This window comes from Microplitis demolitor, chromosome 8 (genome assembly GCF_026212275.2).
Source record: "Microplitis demolitor isolate Queensland-Clemson2020A chromosome 8, iyMicDemo2.1a, whole genome shotgun sequence".
Lineage (NCBI taxonomy): Eukaryota > Metazoa > Arthropoda > Insecta > Hymenoptera > Braconidae > Microplitis > Microplitis demolitor.
This window is the reverse complement of record NC_068552.1, coordinates 12,775,283-12,802,390: the sequence shown is the minus strand read 5'-3', so window position 1 is coordinate 12,802,390 and position 27,108 is coordinate 12,775,283. Positions and strand designations below refer to the sequence as shown.

The 27,108-nt window shown below is 33.9% G+C and overlaps 1 protein-coding gene and 4 non-coding genes across 5 annotated transcripts in view; all 5 read left to right on the top strand.

Moving 5' to 3' along the window:
* The window catches only part of LOC103573956 (mannosyl-oligosaccharide 1,2-alpha-mannosidase IA), a 276,712-nt gene that overhangs the window by 133,546 nt on the left and 116,058 nt on the right, over positions 1 to 27,108 (top strand). The gene's annotated exons all lie outside the window — the stretch shown is intronic.
* On the top strand, positions 5,046 to 5,127 carry Trnas-aga (transfer RNA serine (anticodon AGA)). The gene has a single exon. It is a non-coding gene; the product is annotated as a tRNA-Ser (tRNA).
* On the top strand, positions 5,236 to 5,317 carry Trnas-aga (transfer RNA serine (anticodon AGA)). The gene has a single exon. It is a non-coding gene; the product is annotated as a tRNA-Ser (tRNA).
* On the top strand, positions 5,424 to 5,505 carry Trnas-aga (transfer RNA serine (anticodon AGA)). Its single transcript has one exon. It is a non-coding gene; the product is annotated as a tRNA-Ser (tRNA).
* Trnas-aga (transfer RNA serine (anticodon AGA)) lies at positions 16,627 to 16,708 on the top strand. Its single transcript has one exon. It is a non-coding gene; the product is annotated as a tRNA-Ser (tRNA).

The following is a 27,108-nucleotide window of genomic DNA, read 5'->3' as shown; positions in this document are numbered from 1 at the left end:
GTTCGAAAAGTTTCCAATGTGGTGGTAAAGTTGCAGTCTCAATACCAATAAGACACATTATTTTTTTTTTATTTTTTTACTTTTGCTTGTAACTAGAAGAGACGATTGGTAATAAAAGTGAAGAAGACCTTGAGGCTACTAATAACCCTCTCAATAAATACTCTAAAAGTTTGATCACTTCCGATAGTTTTCAATGTATTTTTATTTTATTTTGTTTCCTTTGTCCTTTGTAGGTATTCCTCATTAAAAATAACTCTTTGTTATATTGCAATCGTAAATTTATTTTTTCATTTACTTTTTTACACCTCCATCGTTAAAATTAAAACCAACAGTTAAATTTTCTTTTTTTTTTTTTTTTATAACTATTTTTCGTTAGTTTTATTTGTAGTATTTTAATAATAATCATCATGAGTAGAGCAGTAAAAAAATTATTCACTCTGTTTCTTTGAGTTCTTTTATTTTTGTATTCAGTATATAACTAACATATACACTTCTTTGCATTTTTTTTTATAACGATTTATAACTTTTTTAAAACTCCCTTAGAATCGTGAAAAAATGAATATATAAAAAAGTTGCACACATATGAAAATAAAAAAAAAAGTTTCTTTTCAAATGTTGGCTTTATAGCTCTTCTTGTGGTTATTTAATTAAATCACATGAAAAATTATTTTATTCTACGAATAAAGTTTTATTGGAATTGTAGAATTTTCATCTTCAAAATATGCCAATGAGTTTTGAAAATAATAAATTGATAATTAAATATTATATATGAAAAACCGAGCTCAACATTTCGTTGAATTTTATATATAATAATTTGAATATGGAAATTAAATTATTGGAACAAAATTTTCTTCATTATATTATCAGTGGAACGTGTGTTCTTGTTCTTAGTATTTTATATTAAATCATTGTTAAATATAGGATTCGTCTTTGTAATAGAAGAAATTTAATCAATTTATGAAAATTTTATTTACTTTGAACTAATAATAAATCAGAAATCAAATCCATTAATAATTAATTTACGAGATATGCATTGTTATTTAAAAAATAACGAATTTTCTTGCTATGCGAAATTATGTTATTGAAAATAATAATCAACATTAGGTTTTTGAAACTGATTAATTTTTTAAAATTTTTTCTTTTAATTTTTTTCTGAAAAAATTTTTCACCTGAATATTTCAACAAAAAAGAGAAAAAGAAATTAATAAATAAAAACCAGTCATAACTGATATTTTTTTGAAATTTTATCAATTTTTTTCATAAGATTAATATTGAGTTAGATAATAATTTTTTTCCCCATAATTCACATAAGTTGTGTTCTTTTTCTTACCAATGATGTCTTGTTATTTCCCCGGGGTGTTGTCGGGAAAGAATTAATTCTCAAACACTGTATGTGCAGTCTAGTCCGAAAAATATTGCTCTCAAAATTAAATGTGGTCCCAAAGAGTCTGTAAATCATCAATAATATATGTTTCGTATTGTGTGTATTTATCATGCTTACTCATTAAGAAATATATACACATATTTTTTAATTAATTTATATCACACTTTATCCTATAATAAAAAAATAAAATTTACTCGTCTTGATAACTTGAATGTTTATTCCAGAAAACAAAGAGTTCTCTAAATTAAATATTAATCATTAAATTAACATTTAATCTTAACGTACTGAAATGTAAATTAGTAAACTAAAATGAGCTAAAATAATAAACGATGGTAAATGTTACTAAAATTAGTATCATATTTCAATTAACCAACTCGTAATCTGTGGAATTCAGTAATTCCACACTCCAGTTGAGTACATTTAAATGAGCATTTTCCCCATGAATCCCTGTGTATATGTATATGACCTTTACCACATACACGTAACAAATTTACCAGCTATGGTCACATTTATATCAGCTATTAATTTGGCCATTCTGTGCAACTAGCTACTAGGCAACTCTTACTGGTCTTCCCACGAGTCTACCACCATGTGCCTCTTTCCTCACTCGTCACATACACCTTTCTCTTTCTCTCTCTTTGTCTTGTTGATCTTGTTGTTAAACCAACCACCGACTACATACAAGCTATACTACCAACGTAAAGACTCAAGACGACAATATACACATTGTTACCCTAGAATGTGTTTGTGCGAGGTGCAACTCTAAGAACTATAGCATCCCAACAACGCCAACAGCGATATTAATGGTTTAGGTAAGACGACACGAGTTCTAAGTTGTCTCTTCCCCGTATCACGTATTTTCTCAGGTTTAGGTAGTAGTATTAGCAGTAATAGTAGTTGGTTAATCTTAGAGGTTGATGTGCTAAAGGGGTAGATTACAGAAGAGTTCTCCCGTATCTGAAGAATTTATTAAGTTCTTGGATCTGGTAGACTTTATGAGTAGATTCGATTTCTGTCGTTTAAATATCCATTTTTAACTTCTCGCTAAGAAAATTATAAATTTCAAAAATACGAGAAGTTATTGGTTTCGGTTCGATTTTCGAAATCCGAATTTCTATCAGATTGCAGGGTCAACTGACAGACAAATTTTTTTTCTTAATTTCCAATAAATTTTCTATTCCTTATTAAACCTATAACTTTAGAACTTTATTCGTTGAAGTATCTATAAATGTTTTGATGCATTAAGATGGAAAAATTTAAGTAGAGAAAATGTTTTTCGTTAGACAGCAAAAGACGCGTGTCAAAAAATTCACGTTCTAGTAGTCCCGTAATTCGTCGACGTACGTCAAATACCGGCGACAAATTGCAAACGATAAATCGTAAAAGCCGTCGCTTATGCAACGCGATTAATCATACGCTTCGGCCATGCGCGCTCGAAAGGACTAAACTGAAAGAAAGAGAGAGATATTGGTGTAGGTGTAGATATATAGTTGATAGTGTAGGTATAAATATACATATGTATATAAAGAGTAGGAAGTAGCTGAAGCAGTGTGGGTGTGCAAATGGTTTTTCAAATCCAGCCATCGCCAACGCCTGTTGAAAACGACGACGAACGACCTCGCGAGTTCGTGAGTCTCGACTAATTGAAAGCCGAATGGAAATTGCGACCGCGACGCTTTCACTACCAATCTTTCTTCAGGGCTTGAGGTGCGATGAATGGCTTTCGCGGTGATGTAATATTTTTGAAGAGTAAAAAGGAACAGTAAAAATGAGGTCAATAAAGAAATATAATTTTTTATGTAAAAGATGATGTATGGAATTCGATTTCTATCAAAAAATTTAAGGTTTAATGCAAAATCCTCCAATGAGACTATTTTTTGAACCATCCATTGAATAACCAACTGCATAATCAAGTTATAACAACATCAACAGTTATTATTAATGATGGAGTTTTTAGATGACTGTAAACAATTTTGGTCGGGCTGCATGAATTAATACTTTTATCTAATAGCTGTTATGTTTTTATTTCCTGCAACAATTGTAGAAAACTTTTTTTTTTTGTACAGCATGATTAATTTGTTAGAAGTTTGAATTATTTTCAGGATAATTTAGGAGTGTAACAGACGGAATTTGTAATAAATGAATAAAGAAAGTAAGTTAAGTTCTATTAAATCGTCAGATAAATATTAAGTATTCAACAAAAACACTTTTAACGAAATTACATTCTAATTAAAGTAAATAAATCCTTATATTCGAGGTAGATTGAACTCGAAATAACTTTCAATGGGTCGAGACTTGTTTTTTTTTTAATATTTCATTATTATTATCATTATTATTGTTATTATTATTATTATTATTGTAATGATTAATTTAATTGTTTAAAATTTGACGCCTTAAAGTGTATTTGTTTAGTTTTTATTATTCTTCGAAAAACTACTGTCTATATGACTACAGATATTATGCATTAATAAGTTAAACAAAATTTTAAAAGTAAAAAAACGAAGTAATTAAAAATTAGTCCTTACTCTGACATTGTTTTAGTCGTAACAATAATAATTGACTGAGAATTTCAAAGTAGTTTCAATTGGAATGTGTGTGCTCTTTTGGTTGTTGACAAACTATTTGCAAGCAATTATTCAAAGCATCAATTAGTTTTCATTCTAAACCAATATTGAAGTTTGTCAGGACTGTAGAACAATAATCGAATATGGGAAATATTAGTGCAATCCCGAGATGACGTTCTAAAGTTATATGCATAAATCAAATTTTAAGATTCATACATAATTTGATACTCTTGATGATGATTTACGATGAATAATGGTAATATGTGTTCAGTCAAAAACAAGCAGAGTTAGAATAAGTATCGAAATAGAGGCGCAATTTTTAGAACCCTCTCACTCAGTGAAAATAGATATAGACTTTAGTAGTTGATAGCATTCATATTTATAGACCCATCATATATTATGACATTTATTTTAATGACAAACAATCTAAAATTTTTCTATTGTAAAGTAGGTATATTGGCTCATCAAGTTTATTGACAGAAGTTTGTCGAGAAATTATACTATCATCAGCAAACCACAGAAAGCATGACAATAGACTTCGTTTTATATCATTGGTAAATATTCAGATTAACAATAATGATACTATACTGCTTGTAAAAATATATGTATCACATGGCCATACTGTACATAATTTGGTATGTTTTTCGATTGCTTGTCGATTGTTTTTCATTTTTTAGAAGTGAACAGAATTAATGTAAAGCTATGTTATCAGATATAATGTTATATAAGATTGTTCGAGAAGATGAAATTATCGACTAATCATTTTCATGAGATACGTTGGCGAATAAAAATAGATATTTAAAAAAAAACGCAACAATACTTTGAGCGAATCGAATACTTTTTGTACCATCGATTTAATAACTGATATAATCTAGACATATGGATAATGCAAATACCTGTCGAAATTCAAGAATGGATTTATAAGAAATCAAGTGTTCGTTATTAAAATGTGTTATTAATTCCGGTCTGGTTCACTCAGACAGATACTTTGTCTTTGTTATGAAATTGATTGATGGTTTTATTTGTAATTTTTCTGAGATAATTACTAATCTGATATACGAAGTATGTAATTATTAAAACAGGTAGAATGAACACAAGCAGTCGTGGCCGAGTGGTTAAGGCGTCTGACTAGAAATCAGATTCCCTCTGGGAGCGTAGGTTCGAGTCCTACCGACTGCGGGATTTATTTTTGTGCTTCGAAATTAAAATTGTTTTTATTCATTATTAATAACAGTTATAGTGATTCATTTGAGCATGTATCAATTTAATCAGGTGGGACAAACACCAGCAGTCGTGGCCGAGTGGTTAAGGCGTCTGACTAGAAATCAGATTCCCTCTGGGAGCGTAGGTTCGAGTCCTACCGACTGCGGATCTCTTTTTTTGTTTCATAATTTCAAAATTTTTATTCATTATTGATAACAGTTATAGTGATTCATTTGGGCATGTATCAATTTAATCAGATGGGACAAACACCAGCAGTCGTGGCCGAGTGGTTAAGGCGTCTGACTAGAAATCAGATTCCCTCTGGGAGCGTAGGTTCGAGTCCTACCGACTGCGGATCTCATTTTTTTTGTTTCATAATTTCAAAATTTTTATTCATTATTGATAACAGTTATAGTTATTCATTTGAGCATGTATCAATTTAATCAGATGGGACAAACACCAGCAGTCGTGGCCGATTGGTTAAGGCATCTGACTAGAAATCAATGATTAACTTCAAAGCGCGACTACTAACCCCAGAAGAGCCGTCATTCAAACCAGCTGGCTCTTTCCTGGGCATAAGCATGGTAGACAGCCGACTAAACCTAATTGGAGTAACCAACAAGAAGGTGAAAATCCTGGACTACGATAGCGACCATAATGCAATTACTTTTGGAGTGCAAATCAACATGGAGACAGAGAGGGAACTAAACGTCGTCCCACCGAGTGCCAAGTTCAAATATAAAGCGACTAGCTGGAAGAAATTCGAGCAAAAGGCCATCTCAAACCTGCCGACAGAGTTACCGGCTTGCAGAAACCTGTCCAACGAAGAAATTAACGAACATCTGGAATTGCTGAGTGTGGCTATCACCGACACAATAGAAGAAATGGTCCCTCGTCATAAAGCAAACAACGACGTATATACGTACGTTAACAACTCTATCAAAAGACTCCGAAAAACAAAGACACGCCTGCTTACGATGCACAGAAAAATTCTACTACTGGACAGCAGAAGAGAATCACCCCAGCTGCTTCAAGTGAAGGAGCTGCTGGCCAACGTAAAAGCACAGCTTAAAAAAGAATTACGACAGTCAGCAAATAAATACTGGGCAAATAAAATCAAGCAAATAGACTACCGCAATCCAAACAGGTTCTTCCCTGTAATCAATCGGATCTTTAGACCTAAAGGAAAGATGGGCATAGAGGAAATCCACACAAGCACCGCAGATGTGGAGATACTATCTAGGAGCGCATGCAACTTGAACCAGTGGGAAGTCGTAGATGGCAAGTACGTATTCACGGACCCGCCCGACAATCTTAACATACTGGGGGCGTACTATGAATCTATCAACTCCCCGAGACACCTTAACAGCAACACAAGTGTACAGAAAATCGTAAACAGCAAAGTTCAGTCGATAAAAGCAGATTTGCAGACACTAAAGGAGAATGCGATCACATATACCATATCCTCGAAGACGAACAGAGCTGACCTACCATCACCGGCTTCTGATCCAGACCAGATTTTGTGCGACACCACAAAAGTATTAAATATACTGCGCAAGCTGCCTAACAAGTCATCCTCGGAACTTGATAACATTCCCCCAATCGTCCTTAAACATTTGTCGGTGAAATACGTCAAGAATTATACCATCCTATTCAATAACGCACTCAACAATTATTTCTTCCCAACTGGATGGAGAAAAGCCAAAGTCCTCCCAATACTGAAAAAAGGTAAAGATCCACGTAGCCCGTCCAGCTATAGACTAATTAGCATGACACCTAGCATCAGCAAGGTGTTTGAAATCATGCTAAACAAACGGGTGGTCAACTTCTGCGACGACCATAACATCATCCCGGAAAATCAATTCGGCTTCAAACGCAGCCACTCAACCATCCATGCAATCAACTAGGTGGTCTCGGACATATGCTTACATTTGTCAGATAAGAAACTGGTGGCAGCCGGTCTTCGGGATCTCGGGAAAGCGTTTGACTCTGTTTGGTTAGACGGGTTCATTTATTTGTTGTCAACACTTAACTTCCCCAGAAGCCTTCTTAACAACATCATCAGTCAGATAACTGGAAAGAAGTTCGTAATATGGGATGGCAGGATGACCAGTACAACCACTTATTCCTTGCTCGAAGGCCTACAGCAAGGCGCGGTCAACTCACCAGTATTTTTCAACATTCATAGCAGCAGAATACTAAACCTGTATGATATGAATTCTAAAACCAACACATACACAGCAGCGGTTGCAGATGACGTCATAGTGTATGTGGCAGGGAACAAGGTTGACCTCATCTGGGCCAAACTGGAAGACCTAGTAAACAAGATCAACAAGCATTACAGGCTGTGGAACCTCGGGTTAAACCCCGCAAAGTGCGAGACTATCCTGTTTCACAAACCGGCGCAACAGCTTTCCAAAGTCAACAGAATAGCCTACAGGGCCTTCAAGATCAAAATAGCGGATCCCAACACCATGGAAGAAGTTGACATCCCGCATAAAAAGACCGTGAAGTACCTGGGGGTTAACCTGGACTACCTCATGCGACTGAATGAACATGTCACCACGCAGCTCAAAAAAGCAAGAAACATTTTCCATGCACATGGATACCTGTTCCATAACAAATACCTTAGCAGGAAGGCAAAGATCATCTGCTACCTACTACTAGTCAGACCGGTAATCACCTACGCGGCACCAATTTGGTGGAACATTTCCCACACGCTGATGGAATAGCTGCGGATATTCGAGCGTCACTGCCTCCGTGTATGCACAAGACTCTACAGGTCACCAGAGTCCAACTATACAAAGTACATACCCTGTAGCACTCTATATGAAGTCGCCAACATCCCGAGGATCGACTCTTTCATAATAAAACTCATTAGAGACTATTACAGTAAGCTACCACAGAGCAACAACACCATCATCCAGGAGCTAAGTCGGGTAAACGATGGAAAAACCAACAAATACAATGAGCAGGGATACATACCACCCCAATACTTCATGTTCTTTGACAAAGCTGGCGTAATTCAGGACCAGAACAACATACCAGTCCTGTATCACTGGAAAAGAAACCGAGCCAATAAAAGAATCGCACTGAAACACGACAGCTTAATCATAAATAGATCGAACTTCAAATTCTCAATGGCCCTGCCGACACGGGACATAATTGACTTTCGCAGACTAGAAGAGAAATACTGGTGGCTGGCAGATGATGCTAGACACATCCTGGAGCTACGAGATAGAAAACGACGATGGTTCGAAGCACTGGCGCGGGAAGTCCAGAACAACCGAGAGAGCTAAAAAATTTAATAGCTTAGCCTTGTACATATTGTAAATACTCCCGTGTAAATACCTCCCCTTCCCTTCTTCTTCTCCACCTCTTTCCTCCTCTTTACTACACCTCACTTACCAATGATGGTTTTAACAATTTTTCCCACCAAACATCACGTAAACGCAGCCTGAGAAGGCAACTCAAATCAATCGGCACGTCTCCAAAGACCTGAAATTCAATACGGAAAGGGCACGAGAAGCTCGGATGGTGTCCGGTGCCCATAAAAAAAAATACAAACAAATATTTTGGTTTGTCTTATATAATTTATTTGACCATTCTTATGTATAACATGTGATATACAGTAAGTAATAACTAAAATTATTTAAAAAAAAAAAAACTGACTAGAAATCAGAAGAAATCAAAGAGGGCGCCTGACTAGAGAGCACAGAAAAACTTTTGTCTGTCGGAGAATCGAGTAATTATAATGTATTCAGAGCTATTAAATTCCAAAATCGTCACAGTGAATTCAGTACTATTTCAAAGTGCCATCAATACGCAAACAAGTGCTGAAGTGCCAATTTTTAAGCAAAGTAAGTCGTCAACAACAAATGCGAGGCATAACCTCGCAGGCGCATTGCTCATGTCATCGAGCAATCAAAAAAAGACAGACAAGATGTCAAAAAATCCAAACCAAACCCAGAGACACAGGTACACGAATATTCCCCAACTTAATTCACTTAAGATGGAGAAACTTTTTAAAGAATCCATGGAACTATACGAAACCGCAAAACCATCAAGCGGCGCAGTACCAAATCTTAAAAACGTACGCAGCTGCATCAACACAGGCGCAAAACAAACTGATGTACCAAACGATAACCCACCGGTGTTGGAATTCCAAAATGATTCGCAGAGTAGCCAAGATACTATACTTGACAGCCAAGGGACAAATAAAGATGACACCTGCACGTTTCCTCGGAAAACGATAAAACGATAAAGGATAATTGCACATACTGCCCAGACTGACCCCAGACCAGTTGGCGATGAGATGATAACAGAGGACTTGCAGGAGAGTTACATGCACCACAAAGCACCTAAGGTACGTCTTACATTTATTACTAACCCAATAAGTAAAACTAACCAAACGCCGACCATATCGGTCGTGGGCAACAACATAGATCTAATTAATAAAATAATCTACTCGAACAACATACCGGCTGATAATGTTTCTGTTAGAGTGGACCAAGGCGACACAATGAAAACCTTATCCGCCGATGAGACCACACACAACAAAATGGTAACCGCCTTGTCGGAATGTAATGCTGATCCGGCCGATAGTGATGAGAAAACGGAAGTTTTGGAGTCAGGAAGCCAAATTGGAGGGGAAAAGCCAGACCAAGGAAACCACCCCCAATATTCATACAAGAGGCAAAAATCAACGAAGTTATAAAGCTCCTTCACGCCAACAACATCAAAAATGGTCAATTCCTTATAAAACAGGAAGACCTGACCAACGTCAAGGTCTCAGGCGGCGACCTGAGTGTCTACGACAAACTGATGACCATCTTTAAGGATAACGAAATCAACCACTACTCCTACACGCTTAAGCACAGGAAGCCGAAATCAGTCATCCTCAAAGGCATTTTTGGCGACTTTGAGGCGGACGACATCGAGAAAGAGCTACAAGAACTCAGCCTATCAGATACCAATATTTTGAAAGTAACAAAAGTCTACTCTAAAAAAGAAGTCCCGGAGGAATTTTATTTTATTATCCAACTGTCGCATGACAGCAAAACTAAACACATAATGCGTGTAGAAACACTGGCATACCAGCTGGCCTACTGGGAGTTCCCGAAGAAAAAAAAATATTCTAGTGCAAAAGATGCCAAAGGATTGGTCACGCTAGTACCAACTGCAGGATGCTGTACAGATGTGTGAAGTGTGCGGGCACCCACGAGCCAGGGAACTGCCCCATCTCAAAAGGGGACAAAACTGTACCGCTCAAATGTGCGAACTGCGGCATAAACGGACACCCGGCATCCTTCAGAGGGTGTGATTATATGGTGTTCGCGAATAAAACTCAAAAAGCGGCCAAAAATGCCATAACAAGCCGAAGGCAAGACAAAATTGATCGTCTAAGCAGATTAGTCAATCCCAACAACCAGTACGCTGAAGTAGCTAGTGGACAACAGCGGCCACAGTGGGACGACTCGCTCCAAGACTACCCACCACTCCTACCGGGGACTCCATTTACAGCGAATACAGGGACAAACAACAACAACAGCAACAACAACACCAACAATAATAACGAGGCACCCCCGCAATGGGCTGTAAACCTCGAAAACCGTATCATGACTGCATTTAGCAACCAACTCGAGCCGATAAGGCAGCAAGTGAACACCAACACGGCTCGTCTGAACCAGCTTTTCAAGGCCTTCTATCATGTCTAACACGACGGTAAACCAAGACGAGAACACCACACCGAGCCAAAGGGCCGGCATCATCAGCCATCTGCGGCTAGCAGTAATTAACGTTAACTCGCTGATAGACAAGACAGCTGCCCAATTTCAAAACACAGTAACTGATAAATTTTTGATTCGATACATAATTGATTCGACCTATTCTTAAGTATTATAAGCGATGTACTGAAAGAAATAAATGAAATTATTTAAAAAAAAAAACTGCCTAGAAATCAGATTCCCTCTGGGAGCGTAGGTTCGAGTCCTACCGACTGCGGATTTCATTTTTTTGTTTCATAATTTCAAAATTTTTATTCATTATTAATAATAGTTGTATTATTAATTAATAGTTGTAGTGACTCTTTTGAGGATGTTTTAACGAGACAATTTTTAACGACCAAACCAAACTGTCAACCAATGTAAGGTTTAACCTTGTTGTGGCACCGCTCAACATGGCACCGAGCAATAACAAAAAACGAGAAAAGATGTCTAATACTTCAAATCAAGCCTAAAAAGGCACAAGTACAATTACTCTTTAGCTTAATTCTCTTAAGATGGAAAAAATATACAAAGAAACCGTGAAATTATAGCAGCAGCGCATACGCAAAGTGGGCCGATTCAACAAATGATCAGCCACCGTCGTTAGAACCCCAAGACCACACAACGTACCCAAGTCATCACTCAGAAGAGCAAGGATTAAAATAAGGATGGCAAATGGATGTTCATAAAACATGCATGGATGACATAAAACAGTCAAACGAAGCAGCATAATTGCCCAAGCCTCCCGGGAGGCTCCAGAACAAGGACCATCTGGCAATGAAATGATAATTGATGACTCGCAAGCGATTTGCAAGCACTTCAAGGTAATCAAGGTATGTTTTGTATTTAAACGTAACAAACCTAGTGATTCCAACCGGCTATAACGGTTGAGGGTAATAATGTCGCTTTAATAAATAATATGATTCGCTCGAGCAAAATTTCTGCTGATAACGTCTATTAGAGGTAACCAAGATGGCTCAACGAAGGTTGCAGTCGCAGATGAACCTACTTATAATAAATTAACAGCCACCTTCACGAAAAGATTGACAGCAAGGAAGAATCTGACGCGTCGAAGACAGGAAGTTAATCGGGCAAAGATGATGCTAGACCCAGGAGGCCACTTCCAATTTTTATCCAAGAGGCTAAAATTGATGATATTATAAAGCTGCTGCAAGCAAACAATATCAAAAAAAGGCAATTTTTAATCAAACAAGAATACTTGACAAATGTTAAGATCTCCGGTGGCGACCTGAACATTTACCATAAGCTGATGGCTATCCTCAAGGATATCAAAATCAAATACTACTTTTTCACGCCAAAGTTCAGGAAGCTAAAATCAATGATCCTCAAGGGTATTTTTGGCGATTTCAGCAAGGATGACATCAAAAAAGAGCTGCTGGAGCACCGTTTACCAAAAACCAACATTCTAAAGGTAACAAAAATTCCCTACAACAAAGACATCTCTGATGAATACTCATTTATCATTCAACTATCTTACGATAGTAAAATTAAATATATAATAAATGTCGTAACATTCAGATGCGTGAAATGTGCGGGCAACTATGAACCCGGCAAATACCCAATCGCAAATGGCAATAATACACTCCCACTAAAGTGTGCAAATTATGACGAAAACGGGTACTCGGCTTCATAGAGAGGATGTGACTATATGGTGTTCGTCAACAAGACCCATCAAGCTGCTAACAACACGAGCTTAAAAAGGAGGCAAGAAGAAGTTAGTCGAATACAAAAAACTGTTAACCCCAGCAACCAGTACTCAGCCGTGGCAAGCGGCCAACAGCAGCTACAGCTGTTTAATACGCACCAAAACTTCCCGCCATTCCCACAGAACCCTCCCTCCAAGCAGAATGCTGTGCCTAACAATGAGGCGCCCTTTCACTAAGCGTTAAATATCGAGAACCGTATTTTGAGGGCTCTGAGTAATCAATTGGAACCGATAAGACAACAGGTAAATACAAACACGAGTTGTCTGAACCAGTTATTCAAGGCCTTCTACCATGCTTAACACACCAGCACACCAAGATGGAAACACCATCCCGAGCTAAAGGGCCGGTAACACTAGTCACCTGCAGATAGCAGCAATTAATATCAACTCTTTTATAGATAAGGTACGTCACCTAGAGTTCAAAAATTTTGTGTTAAATCACCAGCACGATGCAATCCTTATATCTGAAACTAAGCTTGCTTCAAAAAATGAATGCTATTATTGTGGATATGCTATCATAAAAACATAGACTGAATGCGGATATAGGCGAAAAAACTGCTATCTGCATTAACAAACCAGTTGAATTCTAAGTCATCAATCACTCAAATCGAGGAGTTGGAGTTTACAATCATAAAAATCTTGATGAAGGACCGCAACAACATGTTTTTCATCAGTGTTTATGCACGAGAAGATAGCAGAAAAAAATTCTTAGAAAAACTGGATTCGTTGTTCGAGAATCTCAGGTTAGACGCACCCAACAACTTCTGCATAATCGTGGACGATCTAAACGCACAATCAATAGCCTGAGATGATCAACCAACACCAGAGAGAGGCAGTTAGTGGAATGGCTGGATACTGGCATGATAAAATACAAAGCTCGGCTCTTAGTTCCAGAAGAACCCTTCTTCCAACCAGTTGGTTCTTTTCTGGGAATTAGCCTAGTTGACAGAAAGATACAAGTATCTGGTGTATCCAACAACAATAAAAATCCTAGACTATGATAGTGACCATAATGCGATCGCATTTGGGGTCCAGATTAATATGAAGTCAGTGAAAGAGCTCAACGCCGTTTCACCTAGCGCAAAATTTAAATCCAAGTCCATAAGCCGGAAAAAATTTGAGCAAAGGGCAATCGTAAACCTCACGACCGAGATCCCACCAAACAAGAATCTGTCTAACTGAGAAATCGATGAACATCTGGAGTCTCCGAGGGTAGTTATCATAGAAACGATTGAACAAGTGGTACCTCGTCATAAATCAAGCAACGATGTGTACAGATATGTCAACAGTTCCATCAAGAGACTCCATAAAACAATATCAAAATTGCTCACGATACACAGGAAGTTGCTGTTGACGGATCCCAGAGGAACGTCAGCCTGGCGGCTCCAAATTATTGTTGGTCAGCGTAAAAGTACAGTTCAAGAAGGAGTTAATTCAGCTGAATCAGTATTTTTCCATTAAGCAGTGGTAATACTTGCCACTCATCTGAAACATGTTCAATATTATCCCTTCCAATGATATCTTTGTAGCACGTGATAATTTCTTGTATATCCGGTCTCACTTGACTGGAAGCACTTTGCGGAGTGAACAAAGAACTTTTCCCTAATATTTTAAAGTTACTTGGAATTCTCTTTTGTATTTCTGAGCATAATTTGCACAAAAATGATACACATTTCGTTTTTATTACCGTTGAATCGTTTTCTTTTGCACCAACCGACTCTTGATGAAAATTGTAACCAAAATAAATCGATCTAATGTGCATAATGCTATCATGAAACTGAAGTGTTGACAAATCTTGCTTTCTCGATCCCTTTAATTGATTTGGAGGAATTAAAATCGATAAATAATAAAATATTAAATTATGCAATTCATTAAACAGTTCCAAAGAATCTACATTATCTGCTTGAAACATTTTATTGACTAAAATAATTTGCTTAGTACGATTTTTATAAATAATAAATATGCTTATTTGTTTTTGATGAAAGCATAACTGCTCAGTAGTTGAGCATTTTTCCTTATCTTCTGCAAGTGCAAAGTGAAGCTCGAAAGTATCTCACTGCTCAATTATCACACTTTTTCTGCAGTAAGATGCTATGAATGTGAAATACATTTAACGGCGACTAGATGTGGTACAGATTCTCTTGAAATTTGAGGAAATAAATATATTCGCCACCAGGAAGGACAATTACGCATCAGTGGAGGCGGAGAAATTACCTCAGAAAGGGATTATATGGGCCGAATTATAGAACCCATAATCTTCATCACGGTCAGCCCGTAAAATATACTTCTTAAAAGAAAGTCAGCAGCTAACGCACTTGGGATATATTGATATCCTAAAGACGTCAACCTGGTCATTTAAAATTATTCTTTTTTCATAAAAAGTCAAAATGTAACACTTAATTGTAGTATTTTAGTTATCTAAATAGTACCAAGCTTCAATCAGTATACTATAGTGTTTTCAGTTAAATCAAAAATTCTAAAAGTTAATCTTAATAATATATTGAAACCTATAAAAGCCCATATTTCGCGAGAAAGATACGCTATAATTTCAAAAAGAGAATTAGAGTAAATAAAATACTAATGTCAAATTAAATAATAATTAAAAAATTATAATTGTTAGTTTTAATTTTACTATATAATTATATTATTTATATTATATTCATTCTTATAGATAATCTGCATTAATTAATGTTTTTTATATTATTTTATTAAAATTATAATAAATGTGACAGTTTTGTTGAGTAAAATACATTCATTTTCCAAAGCAGTTGAGGCAGCCGTTCCGCACGCACGTGACTCGGACGATCACCAAAGTTAAGTAGCATCGATCGTGATTACTACTTGGCTGGGTAACCGCTTAGCCACGCGTTGGGTTCGAACGAAAGTCTGTGAACGTCAGGCGCGGGATGGAGATCCAGTGATCGGTAAAATGGGAATTTTATCGACCACTGGAGCTTTACTCAAACCGAAACTGTACTGGCGAGGTTTACTCTGTGGTTTTCCTATGGCACTGCATCTCTATTGCACAAGGGAGGCAGTAGAGCATCACCGTAATGATGCAGTTCAGTCATAAGCACAAGTCGGGCCATAGTCGCAAAAAAATTAAATGGTAGTCAAAATAGCAAGAAAAAAATTTGCGCGCCTACTTTCGGAAAAAAATTGAAAGTTTAAGTAAGGATCCATCAATAAGTGAAAGAGATTTAGTTTGTAAAATAGACAAAACAAGCAATAGGAAAGGCTAGAAAGTATGTAACAAGGGAGAATTTGAATGTAAAGTTTTCTAAAACACGCTAAGTGATGCAAGTCGAATCAAATTAATTAATTAATTACATTCACTTTCCTCAAATCGTCTTACAATTAATTGAAGATTTTTATTTTTAATTTAATTCAACATACTTTCAACAGAACTATTCGGATAATATATTTAAATATAGACTTATTTAATATAAGTACCATATTACTCAATTTAAGAATTCTACTTCTTCATCCAAGTATCAATATCTTAACTACTAATATATGTAAAGTTGTACCAAGGATATTCGATTATTTAAAATGAATATATTGTTTATTCATAATGAACGGAAATCTAATTCTCTATAATTAACTCTACCCTTTATTTGTATTAAAAAAAAAAATCTTAACCATAAACATATCGTTCTTTCAGTGAACTAAGTTGTAGAAATTTTGTAATCAAATATAATGAGTAGTCAATTTTATTACGGTTCTTTAGTAAAAATCACCAACAATATTAATCATTTTTAATGTTCATTTACAGCAATATTTTATTTATTACGTTTATTTAATTTAATTTAATTTAATTTAATTTAATTTATTCTGTCAGTGGTATTTGATTTTTAAAACCTTAAAGTGTATTAAAAAAAAAAAAATGAATTTTGTATAAAATTTATATACGTTTAATTCTCAAGATATGATTATAATCGTATGCTGTATATGTATTTATTGAGACATCAACTTGACGAGCTAGCAGTCGTGGCCGAGTGGTTAAGGCGTCTGACTAGAAATCAGATTCCCTCTGGGAGCGTAGGTTCGAGTCCTACCGACTGCGAATTTTTTTTTTTTTTCTCGTAGAGGGTTCGTACTGATTAGTTAAAAAATAAAACTCTCTATAAAATATTCAAATATAGGATTGTTATAATTAAAAAATATTTTGGGATACCATTCACCATCGATTTGTTGAGTCGTTTCTTCATTAAAAAAAGTTTATCAAGGCCTCTATCTAATCGAATGAAAGTTATTAGTCCAATAGTTATTAAATTAATCGTAAAATAAAATCAAAATTTTTATTTCTGGTTTTGCCGCAAAATTTTTAATGATTCCTCCGATTTCATTTAAAATTTAATCGAAATCTTAGTCCGAATGAATTCTTTCGATAGCGTTGAAGCTTATTCTAAGCAATCCATTTAAAAATTACAGTTTATTATTATTTTTTTCTTAACTAATTGATTTTTTTGTGTCAAAATGCTTTTCACTATAAACAATTATGACAAACTTTTTGAATAGATATTTTAAAGCCATAAATATCTTGACCTTTAAAAGTTTAGTAATCATCAAATAATACCTGGAGAAAAATTTCTAGTAAACACTCCTATGTGATTTAAAAAGTATAGCTAACATTATTTTACGAGCCTAGTAATGATTACATTACACTACAGTGTAACTATTAATATGCAGCTAAATATGTATTTATTTTGATGTTGTACAGCTGCACAGTAATAGTTATACTGTGGTGTAATGTAATCATTAATAGGTTCGTAAAATAATGTCAGCCGTACTTTTCAAATCACATAGGAATGTTTACTAGAAATTTTTCTCCACATAGTTAATATAATTCCCGTAAGAATTCATGTACCTCTTAATAAAAAAAAATTGTTTTAATAAAGTATATCCTTGCACATTTATGCAAGTATCATTGTACATGTAGGTATACACAGTGAAACAATAAATTCAACTGTAAGCCAATATAAATATTATATGCAATTGTTGATGATAAAAATAACGTAAAATATAGGCATGTGAATCGCTGCGCAAATTCCAGACATGTTTTAAATTTATAGTCGAATCTCGTTATTCGAAATATGCTATATGTGCGTTGAGAAATTCAATTTTACTGAAATTCATATTTGCTGTAGAGGTATCACAACCAAAAAAACAAATCCTACCTATGCTTCATTTCACATTTATATCATTGAATATATTTAACTGAAATTATTTATTTGAATTGATGCCCACTTACATTCATAACTGTATCAATGTGTGAAACTTATGAAACTGTTTCAACTTACTAAATTTCATATTTTCATAAATTATTTTATTTTTTCTGTACCTTCAATCAGAAAAGTCACTTAAGTATTCCAAAAAAGTGATATTTACGATGAAAAGAGGATTCCCTTGACTCAGCAAGTAAAAATAAGTATCCGATTGTTCGATTTTCTGTGTACACTACCAAGCACATTCACCCATACACCGACGACACGAAAGACGTAAATAAAGCTTGCAATAAATTATCCTCGATAGCGCAATCTTGGCCACCTATTGTAGGATAGGATGGTGGTTGCTACTCTCGTCAGAGACGCCTGGGTGCACACACCATGCTAGAAAGGGAAAATATAAGAGTGTGAGCAAGAAAAATAAAATATAAGAGAGAAAAAGAGAAAGGAAGAATGAGTGCAAAGGTCCTGTGGGAGCGGGACGTTCATACATATTTATGGAGATTTATCGTATGCACGCGAAGCTTCCCCTCTTCACCTACTTTACTATACTATACCCACCGCACTCACTTCCTCTCCTTTTATTTGCTCCTTTCACCTCTCTTATCCTTTTTAGCCTGGCGCTGTGCCACCATCACCTGTTCCACCCCAACGGATTTTATTTTCAACTCTCTAGCACTAACCGTGACGCCCGCAACCGTTTGCACACCCGTCCATAAATACCCCGTCTAGTCGTCTCTAACTGTGTATTTTCCGCAATCTATATATACATATATTCTTGTACCGAAAGGTATGTGTTATACATATACAGTTAAACGTGAAGCTTTGCCTGTATAGTTATACACTGTATGAAGAAGAATAAACGCAGAGCAGTATAACCACTGGATTCTGCTCTTGTCTGCTTATGATGTTTCTCTCTATACGCTCTATACTATCCTATACCATCACTATACCAAAAGAATGCAGTAAATTCAAATGCACGGCACGCTCCACATTATCCTTGCTATCTGTGTACTGTCTCGATCCTATATTATCGTCGTATAAGAGTTCTCGATGTTCTTTTGGCCAACCGGAAAACTCACTTTTGAACAAACTCGACTGTTTCCCCAATCATATTCATACCAACAAATAAAAGAATCAAAAAATGAATAAATTTATGTGTATAGATCCATAGAATGTAGAGCAGAAATAATAGAATAATAAAATTATTTTTATTTTATAGATACTGTTGATGTTATGTAAAGATTATTTTAAAATTGCTTATAATTCAATGATATTCCACGTGCTGTTATTAAATATATATGTATATTTATATGTATATATAGTGAATCCATGTGCGATGATCTTGTTGAACTATTTCCGTGCAAACGCGAATTGTGGGATGATTGAATTTCCCGGCTTATTCACGCAAACACGACCACCACATATAGCAACTCAATGGGTTTCTCCAGAATAAACCGGATGCTGCCCGCGGTGACCAGCATCATTTCCTGGTGGCACTGTGTTTAGTTTCCGTTGTTTCCGCCAGCTATCTGTATCACTGCATCATTGCTTGCAAGCGCTATGCGACGCTTGAGAATGGTAAATCAAACTAGAGTATTTCTCGTGTATCTCTTTCTCTCTAACCCTCCCATCTCCCATACCCTTTTCCCTTTTCTCTCATGGGACCTGGTTTGTACTCATTTTATAAAATTTAATTTTACTTTCCTAGCTCTCTTCTTTATCCTCCAGTCACCAGTACCATCACCATCACACAGTTTTCAGAGAGCGAGCTTTCATTTTATTTTAATTTTCTTCCTCGTGGGCGGTCCACTTTAAATTATTACAAAAACTTAATTTTAACGTCCATTCTTCCTGTTGAATGTCCAATCTGTCAAGTCATTTGACGGTTAGGTATTTTCCTGTCTTCCGTTTATTTTCTTTCATTATTTTTTTTTTTTTTTGCAACGGTGACAACGACGTCGACGAGCATGTCACAGGCAGAATATGAATACGACTAGTACGAATGCAATTTAATATCGGCTTAAATTACATCTTTCACTACTAATGTTCGCAACTTTTAATCAGGTCGCTGGAGATTTCAGAGGAGTCTGAGTGTATACATATATATTGCATGATATAGAAAAAAAAAAATAGCTGAATGAGAAAAAAAAATACGACGAAGAGAGTGATGATCATGAGTAGAGAAAAAATGAGGCACAAACTCACTCTCAGTCGAAATGTTGTTTGGTAGATATTAAATTTCTTCTTCAATCATACGATGATACTTTTACTCTACTCCTTCTCTACTATCTCTCATTTGGATGGACTCTGAGTAGAAGCGTGTGATGAACTCCACAAAATCCCAATGAGAGCCTGATCATCCAGGATAGCTTTTATGACTGCGGAAAGCATTTATAGGATATAATAGCGTCCGAAATACCCTCACGATCGATAAAAGTTCTACCACTAGTTTTGCTATTACTGGACTCATCTCATCGATGAAACGCGAGTAGATTGTTTACTGGGTTGGGCATTATTTGGCGAACGGGTATCACTTTCGATGACCATTTACTCATTAAGACCACAGGATACTCTGAACAAATGCTTTAAATACTCTGCACAAACGATGCAATTTATATCAATATAATTGTTGATTTAAATTTAATTTATTCTTTTGTTTATTATTCAAAAGCTTGAGTACTTTTATATGATAGTAAATTATTCAATTACTATAAAATACATGTTTCTCAATTAATTTTAACCAACGATGTTAATCCGTCATGAGTATAAGTATTTAATGAATAATTATCATAAGTATTTAATGAATATTAATGATTTAATTAAAACTTGAATGCTTCAAGTTGAAAATGATGATGTATGTACGTCTTATTGTACTCATATGTCTTATATGCAAATATCATCTTCTAATCTACTTACGGTTAGAAAACAGTCTGTTTCGAGGTACCGCAGAATTCTAGTCTACCAGATGTCGCATAATGTTGTCGTTATTTTGAAAAAATATTGCGAGCATGCGGGCCAATCTGGTGGCTTTTTATATTTATAAGCGTAGCTATATTTGGATAAAAATAGCACCTCTTACATTTTAAGTTGAGTAATATTTGGTAAAATATTTTATTCTAAAGTTTAATAATAAAATTTCCCGGCAGATATTTTTTTCATTTGATTTGATTTAAATTTATATGATTACTACTCTTTTTTTTATATCTAAAATAGAAGCCGATAGTAGATAGTATCTAAAAAAAAAAAAACATGAAATATTTTCATTCAAAGTAAAATTGTTTTGTAAACGATTTATAATAGAACATTTCGAATAACTTGAAATATTATTCTGTCTCCATACTATGAATAATAAAAAAAAAAAATAAAGTGGAATTGTTTTCTTTTAAATTTATTTTTATATTTTTTATATACTTTCGATAAACCTCGTATTACATGATATTCCAGCCAAGAAAAGGCAATTTCCAACAAAGCATACTTGGATTTTATGGAATTTTTCGTGCGCGAAGCCCCTACGGCACCTACTCTGAGAGCGTGTTTCCGCGGCTGAACGAATAGAATGAACATACCCCTATACTACTGTATTCAACTTTTACACTAGCTTTTTCCAAGCATCGGACGATAACTGTGATCGTGATAATAGCCGATACTGTGATCCCATCGTACGCTAGAAAAATGAACTATGACCTTTTAGTGAACCTCTAATTGTTATTGTCATCGCCCGGTGATTGTTTTCCGCATGAGAAAATTGAAATCTCGTTTCCGATTCATGTTTTTTCAGTTTATTTCAACTTTCTTTTTTTTTTCTAAACATTGCTTTTCATTTACTCCTATTTCTTTTCAACCAAAATTACTATTTGTCTTTAATTTATTTTTAATAATTAATCAACAATTATACATACTTCAATGTATTATTATTAAAAATTAGTCTATTACATTTAATGTATAATTTTTTCATTCAAAATAAATTGGCTGAATAAATTATTTTATGTAAAAAAAATCGATTTATAAATTATGCGCGATCACTATCAAATAAAATTGTGAATTTAAAATTATATAAATGCTTAATATCTTTGAATGATAAAAAGTGATTGCAATGTTCAATAAATATTTTTAATTACAATTTAATTTTACCTGTAATATTTTTTTATTAACTAAAATGATTGCAATAATAAAGATTCACAATAAATAACAAATGAAATGCCATCGGATTCAAATGTGTATAAATTATTTGTATATTAAATAAATTTGGTTGGGATTCCTGTCAAGCACTAAACAAACCAATGTCAATTGTCAATGTTAAATGCTGAAAATATTTTTCAATATTAAATATTTTATTTCAATTGTAGGTATGTCATTTAATTCTGTATGAATTTCTGCTTCTTTTTCATAAATCCATTTCTCTGAAACAATTTTAAATCCATTGGACAAAATAAAATAGTCAGTTCATTTGAAAATATTTCATCATCGGGTTTATAATCACAATAATACTTTATGATTGTGTAATCAAATCTTTCTCAGTTTTATGAGTTTATTTGAAATTTTTTAAAATTGCTTTTCTTTGAAGCTATAATTTGAATGCCTTCTATTCAATTTTCATCTTACGTTTAAGAAAAAATCATTAGGGAACAATAAAAAGTGAAATAGATTAAATTCAAGGGAAAAAAGAGACTTTAAAAGTTAAAGATCAACATGATTTAATTTTGATAAATTTTCTGTTTTAAATACTTTTAGTAACTCTTTGCCGTATTAGATCTAAAATTAATATTGACTATAAATGATTTCTTTATACAAATATTTATAAATAGCTTATAATTTTTTTTTCATTCGAAATTTATGGGTTAGTTAATTAAATTCGACAGCGTTATCAAATACCTTAATGTATGTTAATTTCTTAAATTAAATTGATAAATATGAAACGTTTATATTGTATATCAATGTTTATTTGAAAGTAATACTATACTTTTATTAAAAAAAAAAAATGATTGAGTTTCGATTGATTGTATTTAGTATTTAAACATTAAATCAAGTATTTTTGAGTTTTATAAGATAATAATAGTAATTGATAGTGATTTAAAGAAAAAATTTTAAAATTTTTCCATGTAAAAAATTTGGGAGGTCTTGCTATTCTGTTGAGTTTCAAAAAGTATCAAGGATATTCGTCCTTGGCGATCGTGAAGTAGTCAAGACATGAGTTAGACTGGTCCGCGAGTCACTGGCAGTCTTCTCTTTTGGTGGACACAGCGGGTGAGCTAAATCCCGAGGTAACTGCCGCGATATATCAGGCAATGGCTACAAATCTCCTCTGGCGACTGAATAAACATCAGGTTTGGTTTGGCTGCCTCGTGAGTAAGAAGGACTAAGTGAAAAAAAAAAAAAAAATAATAATAAAAAAAAAAAAAAAATAATAAAAAATAATAAATAAATAAATAATAAAACGGAAAAGAAATAACGTTAAAGAGAAAAAGAAAGAGCTATGAAGCAAGTGAATGGGTAGATAGATGCCGAAAGGAACTGCAGGACACCAGCAGAACTTTGTGTTGTCTCTTTGTCATTTTTAAAGACTCAAGGGTATTAAAAGGAGTGTGTCATCCTCACGAAACGACAGGGTTTAAAAGCTAACATCGATGAATTCTCGAGAACATAACCACCACCAATCACTGAAAAACCGACTTTGTTTATCTTTACAATGATTTATTCAAGTATAAATAATCGGACTTTTTTAAATTATACCTCCATTGTATATATTTCAAATGTATTAAGATCTCTATCCTTAAATTCTCACCAAAGTTACCAACATTATATTTCTTATTTTTTAATGTTTTAAAAGAATTTCAATGTTTTGTTTACTGAAATTCTATAAAATTAACAAGTACATTAATAAGTTAATTTAAATTATAATGAGTATTATATGCTATCAACTTCAATCATTTTATTGATATGCAATCAATAAATATATAATCAAAATTAATTATCAAATTGAAACATTATTGAATTACAGGACTTAGTCAGTAACATTGAAATGTGTTAACATATCAAATAGACTAATAATTATTTTGTCGTATTGAAGAAAAACAGACTAATAATTGCTGTAATGTAATTATATAAATTTCAATGGTAATACTACAGTTATATGTCCAATAATTATAATGTATTATTAATGTGTTTTATAGAGTATAATCTATATTATTTTCGATCAAAATTACACTCCACTTTAGCGATGGAATAATGATAATTTTAATTCATATTGTAATTAAATTTATAGTTTATTGAATGCAAATTATAATAAATTTTTATAAACTCAATTACACAAAAAATAAAAAGTATTTATGAAAAATAGTGAGTTATAAAAATAAACTCTTATAGGTTAATCAATTCATTAACATATTATCATAATCCGTGTAATAAAATAGAATAAAATAAATGTAAAGTGAATAAAGTAAATTAGCCTCATAAAGTGTCTTTAAAAGGTTTTAACTTATCAAAAATAGACAACACAAAGATATATTTATAAGCACACATATACCTCAATTAGACTCGTTTTCCACTTGATCCATCGTGATCAATAAAAAGGAACACTTGTCGTAACATGTAAATAAACCCAACTGATTTATCATGATGTATTCTTTGAGATGGAATAAAAGTTATTCACCGCGACGAGAGTGAGTTGATCTCCCACAGCGTTCGAATATACGTCTGTTGTATTGTCCAGAAACAGCATCACCCACCGAGTCATCCTCATCCTCATCTTCTCATCCATTGGACACAACACAACTTACAAACGTCGTCCAAAGACGATTGACAAAAAAATCACGAGCATGTCTTCCAAGATTCGACTCAATTAAGTAAGACTTGGGACTTGACAAAGTACGACATCATTGTTCTTTGATGGCCGCTCTTAAATAACCAAGTACCTGTAGAATAAGGATGTACCCTGTAGTCTGTACGATACACAATGTGATCATATAATGTGAGTGAAAAGATTGAAGAACCAGCATGTAGAAGGATGACAGTAAAATAAATAAATAAAAAAATGTATAAATAAAAACAACAACAACAACAACCGAACATCAGCAATCAGACGATAGGATCGAAGTTTAATGTAAGCGACCAATACAAAGAGTAAAAGGATATGAGACAGAGACATCTTGTCAGTCACACGAGTTGAGATTTTATGCTGTATGTTGTTGATCCAAAGGCGTAGGATACTACTTTATAGCAATAAAACAGCTAACCAACAAACCATTTCCAATCCCGCTCTTTATTTTGTCCCGTACATCAAGATCAAATTACAAAGCTATCGTATCAAATTACATTAACTGGAAGGCATCAATCCCCTCAAAGCTCACCACAACTAAAGTGATATATACCATTAATTCACGATCTAATTAATGATATTACGTTACTAATTAGTTATTCTATAGCAGCATAGCGTGTTGGGAGGTGCTAACTATACCCTTTGCTATAATCTCAGTCTCTCTCAGAGATATCTGGCTAATGCTGATCATCACCCTCGGTGGGTTTATAGGATACAAACCAAAGCTCACAGTATGTACTACGTATGGTATAAGCAGAAACAAAAGAGAACTGGACCCTAGCTCTCATCTCTTGTGGGTTTGCGTTTAATAAATACATTAATCTACCTTTCTGATCTCCATGGTCCTGAATGCCTTGCTTCTCGCGTCTACTAAAACAAGACAAACGGTTTGTATATTTCAAAGACACCGCTCGCTCGAAATCAAATGGCAAGCGAACCAGCACACTTATATGTATATATATATATTCTATACTATACTCATGATGATGAATAAAAAGAAACCCGACGCAAAAGATACTTAATGTTGATAATTCGATAAAATATAAAATGAGGTATTAGTTATTTTATTTTATTTTCTATTTTTACGAGTGTACACTAACAATATATTGTTATTAGTAAACGTGGAGAAAAAAAGGCTTGAGAAAAATAAAAATGAGTTTGTGTATATCTTTTTTTTATTTTTTTCTTGGAGACTTCTCTCAAGATATTATTTCGCTTTTGTGATTTACGAATAGCTCTTAAAAAATGGCATTCGTCGTCTGACTTTCTTTTGACATATAGGATCCACTTGTAGAAGCTGTAGGAAGGAATCTACTTAAACTTTTTAACGAGGATTTGAACAAGTCTCTAGAATTGAAGAGACCTGCGCAAAAACGAATTATTATGTAAGAAAAGAAAAGACAAGTATTGAATAAAAAAATATTAAATTGCGAAAAGTACGTTAAGATGTTGATGAAATATTTTTATAAAAAAAAATTGAGACGGCAATGCATAAGAAAAGAAAACATGGATTTCTACATATACATTCAGTAGAAAGAAAAAAATAAATAAGAGAGAAACATAAGTAGTGCTAGAATGAAAAGAAAAGGATAACAAATAGATCTCTTATATACGACTCGAAAAAGCTAGAGATTTTTGGTGCTTGGGATGTGGAAGTTGGTTGAGTAAACGAGCCAAGCGTGCCACGAAGCATACGGAACGTGAATGAAACGGCCACTTCCTACTTCCTGTAAGTAACTCGCTGATTTCGCAAGACCCTTTGGGTATCTCTGGACTTTATGGGGATACCACTAATGGCATAGGAGGAGAGTATATACTCTTTTTTTTTCTTATTCTCTATTTCTTATTTTCTTATTGTCTTTTTATTTTTATTTATTTATTTTTTTTTTTGTTGTTGTTAAAGTATATGTGTATATGTTGAAAAATAACCGACCGAAATGCTTAGGATATTTTCCACAGAGGAAAAAGAAAAGAGGATTAATGTATTTTTCACGTAACTATCTTGCTTATAGCGTGATACTGCTTTTAGTATTTTTCCTTACACCTTCAGATTTTACTCAACTTGCACTCTAAGACCTACTCCAGCTCGATAATGATTATACAAGGCAAAAAAGTGCACAGTGTTTTTATAAGAGAAAATATATTAAAGGAAATATAGACGTTTTAAATTTTTATTAGTTTCCTAAAAAAAAAGAAAAAAAACAGAAGCTCGATTTCTTTACTTGATATATTTTCGCTGAGTAGTTGCAACGGTATATATAAAATATAAAAAAATTCTATTGTCATGTTAATATGAATTTTTCGTTCGTTTTTTCGTGTATCTCAAGAAGAAAATAAATTCTTATTTCATCATACATTTCTTCTTACATTGAGAGCGTCACAGTTATGAATTTTTAAAAAAGTCATATGCTGAAAAATTTT